Below are 8,147 nucleotides of genomic sequence, written 5' to 3'. Positions count from 1 at the left end.
ATATATCACAGAAAATTCTCTTGGCTCCAAAAATATTCGTCTAGGATGATGTAAGCTTGAGTCTAATGGTGCTCTGAACTACAATGATATTAGGAAATTAAAGTTGAACATGCTAAAAAAGCAAGAACAATTATTGGCCATAATGATAGGGATGAGAAGTAATAAAACAGGCCATAATACACCTGCTCCGGCCTTTGCACTGTATCCATATACTACTTTTACCATGGTTTGATTCTAAAGTCTTAGGTTTTTCTTTGAACCTAAAAATGTTCCTTTGACCCCTGTCACCAATTATCATGCTGATTTATTTTTCATGATGCATAGGTGTATTGCTATGGACACAGTTAATGCATTTTTTATATGTTATGGTACATATGGAACTTATCATGATGAACTTAAACATGATGAAAAATGTTGAAAGCAAAAAATAAAACACACTGAAAGTTCACATTAATCCATTTTACCACTATTTGGGGATTAAATTCTGAGCATATGTTAAGGGAGATCTGTTAGTTAACTAGGTTCACCTTTTCACCTTTGTACATCTGCTTTTTTTAATTTTTTTTCTCAACTAGTATTTACAAGTACAAACAGAAAAAAGTATACATTTTAGTTGTATTGAAACGTACTGTTATACCAATGTCTCCCACTGAGAATAATAAAGAACTGCATACATATAGGGGGATCATGGGCCACTATATTTTTGTATATCCAACATGATACACTATAAACTGGACAAAACGTATACATTTTTTTGCCTACACCTTGCCCTTTTTAGTCTATAGATACGCTGTTACATACTGTATGTCTGAATATAGGTTTGGGGCTGTTTTGCAATTCAGGAGTATATGTATAGTGGAATGCACTGTATGAATATGAACCTAGCCTTACTTATAAGGGGAATTGCTAATAATTTTAATCTTTAAAGCTGATCCTAAATGGCCTCTGACACTTTCAGTTAGGTCGCAATCAGACCAAGATCTCTTTGCAATGCACCGACTTGCCGGAGGCTCTCCCTACCCGATCGTGACAACTTCATATATTTCTATGGAATTGTCACATTCGAGTAGGGAGAGCAGCCGGCCAGTCCGCGGTCCAATCTCAATTTGATTTATATGGCCATCTCACTGCGCCCTTAGGGCTCATACTCGCATGCGGGAAACCTGGACGAGTCTCACACTTCAATACCCGGCACTGCCGCCGGAACTCGGATTGGAGCGTTTAGCTGTATGTATTTCTATGCAGCTGAACGCTCCGATCCGAGTGCCGGCGGCAGTGCCGGGAATTGACGTGCGAGACTCGTGCGAGTTTCTCGATTGTGAGTATGAGCCCTTAGACAGATGCTGAACCTCAGAATTACTACTGCTCAGGGTGTTCTTGCAGTGTAGTGGGGGGCCTCATCCTTGGCTTTATGAGCACCCTCAGAAGCTTTCGTTAGCAGCGCTATTCATCATATTTATTGCAGGAATTTTCAGGCTGAGCAAATATACAGCTGGCCAACAATTTTATCTTTAGGCCACTTTCATGCAGAAGTATTTTGGTTAGTATTTCTAAGCCAAAACCAGAAGTGAGACCTAGAGGAAAGCTACTATAATGGAAAGATTCAAACTAGGAGGGAAAAGACAGCGCAATCAGGTTTTATTCAAGTGAGATAAAGATGTTCAAATAGGATTATACTTTCCTGATTTAGTTGTGTATACACAATCTTTCAATCACTTCATACATCCAGCTGCTGCAGGTCCAACGGGTCATCAGACCGGGAAAACACAGATAAGGAGGATTTGTGGATAATCTGCGCTGCTGGTATCCCATATATTAAATCCAAAAAGAAAGTTTTTCTTTATTTAGTCAACGCGTTTCGCAAAACCACAGACTTCTTCTTCAGGACAGGAAAAGCAGAGCTCACATCACAATGCAATTACATTTATAGTGATAAAAGTTCAAATCTTGGAGCCAACTGTACACCTGATGTGTCAAAGTTCATCAGGGAAAAAAAGGAAAACGGATTTTGTACAGGTCTATAGTATAGACTTAACAATATTCAAACTATTGACTATTAAGAAAAAAATATGTATTTAAAAAGCAAATATATACATGTGTGTGTAGCTAAAATGGATTTGAATTAAAAAAATAAAAATTAATATATAGCATCCTCGATAATCAGAACCTCCTACTCCCATCTCCAAGACTATACACGTGCTGCGCCAATTCTTTGGAATGCACTTCCCAGGTCAATACGAGTAGTCCCCAATCCCTACAATTTTAAGCGTGCCCTGAAAACTCATTTATTCAGACTGGCCTATCGCCTCAACATATTAACCTAACTATCCCTGTGTGGCACAGTCAAAAGATTTACCATAACCAGGTTCTCCGTATCATGTTCCCACATGCTTTATGCATCTATTATCCCTCTGTGTCCGTACTGTTACACACTTAACATTATGGGTGGTTCATACAATCAGGGCAACTGTTACCACCCACCTTTCGTGTCTCCACTTTTTCCCTCATAGATTGTAAGCTTGCGAGCAGGGCCCTCATTCCTCTTGGTATTTGTTATGATCGATGTGATTATTGTTATGCTGTAATGTCTATCGTCTGTACAAGTCCCCTCTGAAATGTAAAGTGCTGCGGAATATGTCGGCGCTATAGAAATAAAATGTATTATTATTATTATTATTATACATATATTTTTAAAAACTTTTATTTTAAATATTTTTTTTATTTCACATGAGGCTATAAATTCTTCTTATTAACTTCATCTAACGTGGCGCTCTGAGTTCAGTGCAACGTAAGATTAGCACATTTTCACGTCCTAAATTCAAATCCATTTCATCTACACATATATATATATATATATATAATTTTACTTTTTAAATACATCTGTTTTTTTTCTTTTTATCTTCTTCAGCTACAAATAAATAAAAAAGAATCTATAATTTATACATCTATAGTCTGTATATTATTAAATCTATACTACCAGCCTGTAAAAACTCCTTTTCCTTTTTTTCCACCTGATGAACTTTGACACATCAGGTGTCCATTTGGCTCCAAGATTTGAACTTTTAAGGCCATAGTACATCGAAACGCGTTGACCAAATAAAGAAGAAACGCATGTACATTCGGTCTGGATTTGGATTTATTATATTGGATACCAGCAGCGCAGATTATCCGCAAATCCTCCTTATCTGGACAGATCTACAATCCTTTCGGGTTTTGAACCCACGCTTAGATTTGGCTTACAAGTATTGATGAAAAGTATTTGCCAAAATAATTCCACTTGAAAGTGGCCTAAGGGTGATTTCAAATAGCTTTTTGTTTCTTACAAAAGTGCTATGTTTTTTTGTTTTACAGTTATTTGTGGCACAGGATGCTATAAAATGTCAGTAAATGAATAGGAATATACTGTATTAAGCACACCACAAACAGAGCCAGGTTTTAGGTTCTTGATATTGTTTTCCAAGCACAGCATGTTCCATGTGTGGTGATTTTTGATACAATTTCTGATGAGTTTATCCACAGAAAAAGAAATATTAAAAAGATATGTATGTTTTAGGTTGTTACCTCCACGAGTTTTTGATACATTTTTTGATCCTGCGTCTTTTCGCTGCACAACGCCTTACACTTTCGCCAAAGTTATTGGGATTTACAGAAATCTCACTGCCCTAAATCCGCAACATATCGTCCTTCTCGTGGATATCCTGAGCTTTATGTGCGGATTTTCCTCATAGAATTGCATTGGATGGGGAAAAATCACAGGTAAAAAAAGCACATGCGTTTTTAGGACGTCTCCGCTTCAGAAAAAAACTAAAACCACACATAACTGTATCAGAAAAGTTTTGTCAAAACTAAATACATTGAAGTATCAAAAAGGAAGCAGCTTTTTTAAACCGTAAAATACAAAAACAGGTAAGCTTAAAAAAAACCCAATAAAAACGTATGAAAAAAAAATGCACTCAAATAACATCATTAACCTGAGCGGTGCAAAAAAGGTGCAGGAAATCTACAACATCAAAACTTACCAAAAGCCCAGCATGGAAGCATTGGATTTGCGCACTGCATATTTTGTGCTAAAGTTATGGTTGGATTTTCCACACATAAAATCCATATCATTTTACAGTACCAGCAAGGTGGATGAGTTTTTGTTCAAAGTTATCCATATGAAACTTTTTTTAATCAGAATTCCACAAAAATTGGCTTTTGTTGCGTTTTTCAAATTGACAGCATGTCAATTTCTGTTGTAAAAACGCACCTTTTTGCTGCGGATATTACCAATTCATTTCAATGGACTGCTGGCATGTCACTATTTTGCTGCCTTCTTTTTGGTGCATTTCCACATTGAAACACTGGAAAGTGTGGAAGATATGCACATTTCAGGTTAGAAATCTGCACATAAATTCTGTGATAAATACACGACTTGTGACTTCATTGTAAACCTGAATTTAGACATCTGTGGATTTTTTAAAACATCTATTTTCCTTATTTCTATACTAAAGCAATCACATACAATTAATTGCACAGCACTTCATGGACACTATCGTCGCTGTCCTCATTGGGGCTCACAATCTAAATTCCTTATCAGTGTGTCTTTGGAGTGTGATTCCTTGCAGATGTTGTCCTTGGTGGGATTTGAACCCAGGTCCTAGCGCTGCAGAGCACTATTGCTAACCACTGAGCCAGTGTGCTGCCCATACTTACCTCCCTTCCAGACTGCCCAAAAAGGTTTATCTGTAGGAGGCTCTTCTTTCATCGATTAATGACCATGCCATAGAGTCTGCAATTTGAGATTCTGATTTGGCTTCTATCCTAAGTTGTATTGCAAGACTCGGTAAAGGGTTGACTTGTAAGGATCGCTGCCTCCAACAGGTGGCGCTATAGAGTTCAAATCCTCTTTCTTCCTGAAGAGGCAATGTGCATACATGCTATAGACAGTAATTTAGTAATAAGTGGTTTTTCCTCTGTACATCTGTGTTTAATAGTTCCTATCCGTGTCAGAACTTGAAGCTTGTGAGCAACAAGGCAAAATCCCCAACAGGGCACCTCACTATCACTGGTCTAGTCTTTTCCTATGGGATAAAGGGACATTTTTTGCCCCTCTAGTCTCCTGGGATTGGGTGTGATTGCAATCCCTGCACCTATTAAAGTTGCGCCCCCTGGTCCTTATACAAAGTGCAATGCCCGGACTGACCGTGGGTCATACTGTATATGCCTAGGTGACTACAAGTTAGGATCAACAAAGCAGCAGTCGGTCTGGAAATTGTGGAATGCATCCCAGCTTCATTCAATTCAATGGGGTAGAGTTGAAATACCAAACACAACCATTAGTCATGGGTGGTGCTGTTTCCGAAATAAATGCAACCTTGTGTTCGAATCCTAGGAAAAACCTTTAATCTAAAGTCCATTTTATCTCCATTTACTGTTCATGAATGAAGTCTGAGCAGTATTCTCTGATGGAGTGACAAAATGTATGCTGCATTGATCCCATCACATAACATTGGGGAATACAGCCCACCCAACTGACCCCTGCTAGACCATACCGGTGGTGGTCACTGGCACATTTCTCCAGAGAACAATTCATAAACCAGTACTAACACGTTTGTGAACGCTATCAGACAGTTTTGTTCATGCCAAGCACACTTGTTTTCAATATCAATAGGATAGATATTAGATAACTGTCACCATTGCATTGATACACAACCCACCATTTATCACATCTGCACTCAGCATTCCAGGCTGGGGAGAGGCAGGCTGTAGTTTTTTAATGTCATGATTGACAAGAAGCTTCATAAACAATGTTTGTCCCCATGATCACTACTTTATCTCGCACATGTTCTGTGACTATAACCCCAAGATACATTCCCATCCATATTTGATGTCAGCAGCTCTTCTTATGATTAGCTGTATAGGCTCACTACCCCTTCTAGGATAGTATACATCATGCACATATTGTAGCAGTATGTTTACAAGTGTGACTTTTCAGTCTGTGCTATAACTGCAACACAGAATGTGATAATTTATACCAAGCATAAGCTCATTTTATGGTCAAGAAACCTGTCTTCCAAATTAGCTTTGGTTTACAAAGGATGCCAGGACCAGAGGTTCTACAAAAGCACCACAATCTACCCAGAACCATTGGTGATGACCTAAGCAATTTCTTTTTTCTATGATGGCTAACAATATTTATGAATTCCTAGGTCAAATAAGGAGACATTTAGACATGTATCAATTTACAAAGAATTTGAAATAATTTGCTAAAAATAAAAACAAACATATATAAAAAAAGAACCAGCATCTCTGTACAACCCATAAAAACTAGTAATAGACAGGATAATATAGGAAATAGGATAGATAGATAGATAGATAGATAGATAGATAGATAGATAGATATGGGATAGATAGAATAGACAGACAGATAGATAGATGTATAGATGATAGATAGATATAGAGATAGATAGATGATAGATAATAGATAGATCTATAGATAGATAATAGATATATCTATAGATAGATAGATAATAGATAGATCTATAGATAGATAGATAATAGATAAATCTATAGATAGATAGACAGACAGATAGATAGTAGATGATAGATAGATAGATAATAGATAGATCGATAGATAGATATGGGATAGATAGATAATAGATAGATAGATAATAGATGATAGATAGATATTAGATAGATAATAGATACTAGATAGATAGATCTATAGATAGATAGATAGATATGGGATAGATAGATACATAGATGTGGGGTAGATGAATAGATATTAGATAGATACAGTAGATAGATAGATAGGAGATACATAGATAGATAGATGACAGATAGATAGATAATAGATTTGATGCATTGATAATCTGAGACAAATATAAAAAACACATGAGAGATGATTCCTAATATTAACACATACCACATAATATTTAATGATCATCTAAAATGGAAAACAACATAGGTAGAATTGATAAATGGATTATTTAAGTCCAGATCAATTGCACATTACACCCACTGTGTCACATTGGGGTTTAGTGTCATGTATTTCTGGAATGAAGGATGGGTTTCAGCTTCTCTAATCGTGGATTTTTTTTTACGATATTTATTTTTTCATCCAATAACTAAGGCTTGGATATTATAATCTAAAAATATATTGCCTTAATCTATGAAATCCAATAACAATTCAATATGAAATAGAGGTGCCAATCCTATTTATAAAGGCGTCATTGGTGTTATTCCTATTGTAAATTCGTTTACGGGATAAATTTGAGATTATCGCACATTTGTTAAAACAATTACACAGATCCTTATGGCATTACACTACCAGATAAAGCCTTATCACGTCATGTACTGAGCACTTCACTTATGATCTTCCGATCTACAGGCTTCTGTTTAGCTCTGTGCCACCTAATCTCCGGCAGCTCCGGTACCGAAACATCTGAGGAGACTTTATGGCAGCAAACAGTGATGATGAGCGTCACTCTAGGGCCGCATCCTGGTGATAGCGAAGATCAATAAGAGTACTAATAACAAATATTATTATTATTACTACTACACTGCTTTTCCTTTTCTTCCACATACATTTGGCTTCATTTCCCTCTGATTACCGGGTTCACACTTCTCTTCTTCTATCTCAGCTGATTATTCATTAACCATATTTACATGCGACACTAATGATGGCATACATGAAGAATAGCACTATCAGAATACATTATGTGGCATGTAATTGTTTTTTCTTTCATAACATTATTATATATCATCGGTTGCAGAAAGACTAATTTTCTTTAGCACTATTTCAGGATGAAATACAATAACATTCAATATGCACAGGCTGCATATACAGACCTGGATATATGAGATATATATATATATATATATATATATATATATATATATATATATATAGCTACACATACATATATATAATGGAATCTCTTCTGTCTGATCTAGAACAATGGGCAGGAGTGCTGTGATCAGAGCTGCTCGCTAGCAGAGCATTCTATAGAATGTATAGGCCATGTTCTGTGGAGGCAGATGATAATTGCCCGGACCTGGTGACAACCTGCAGCAGGTAGCAGACTTTCCAGCATGGGTGACATGTGTCGGCTGCACCTCCCAGCTTCTGTGCTATTGGTGTGACTGGAGATGAGGGCAGATAA

Source organism: Dendrobates tinctorius, unplaced genomic scaffold (assembly GCF_039654945.1).
Source record: "Dendrobates tinctorius isolate UK_male_01 unplaced genomic scaffold, ASM3965494v1 ptg000139l, whole genome shotgun sequence".
Classification (NCBI taxonomy): Eukaryota; Metazoa; Chordata; class Amphibia; order Anura; family Dendrobatidae; genus Dendrobates; species Dendrobates tinctorius.
This window is presented reverse-complemented; position numbering follows the sequence as displayed.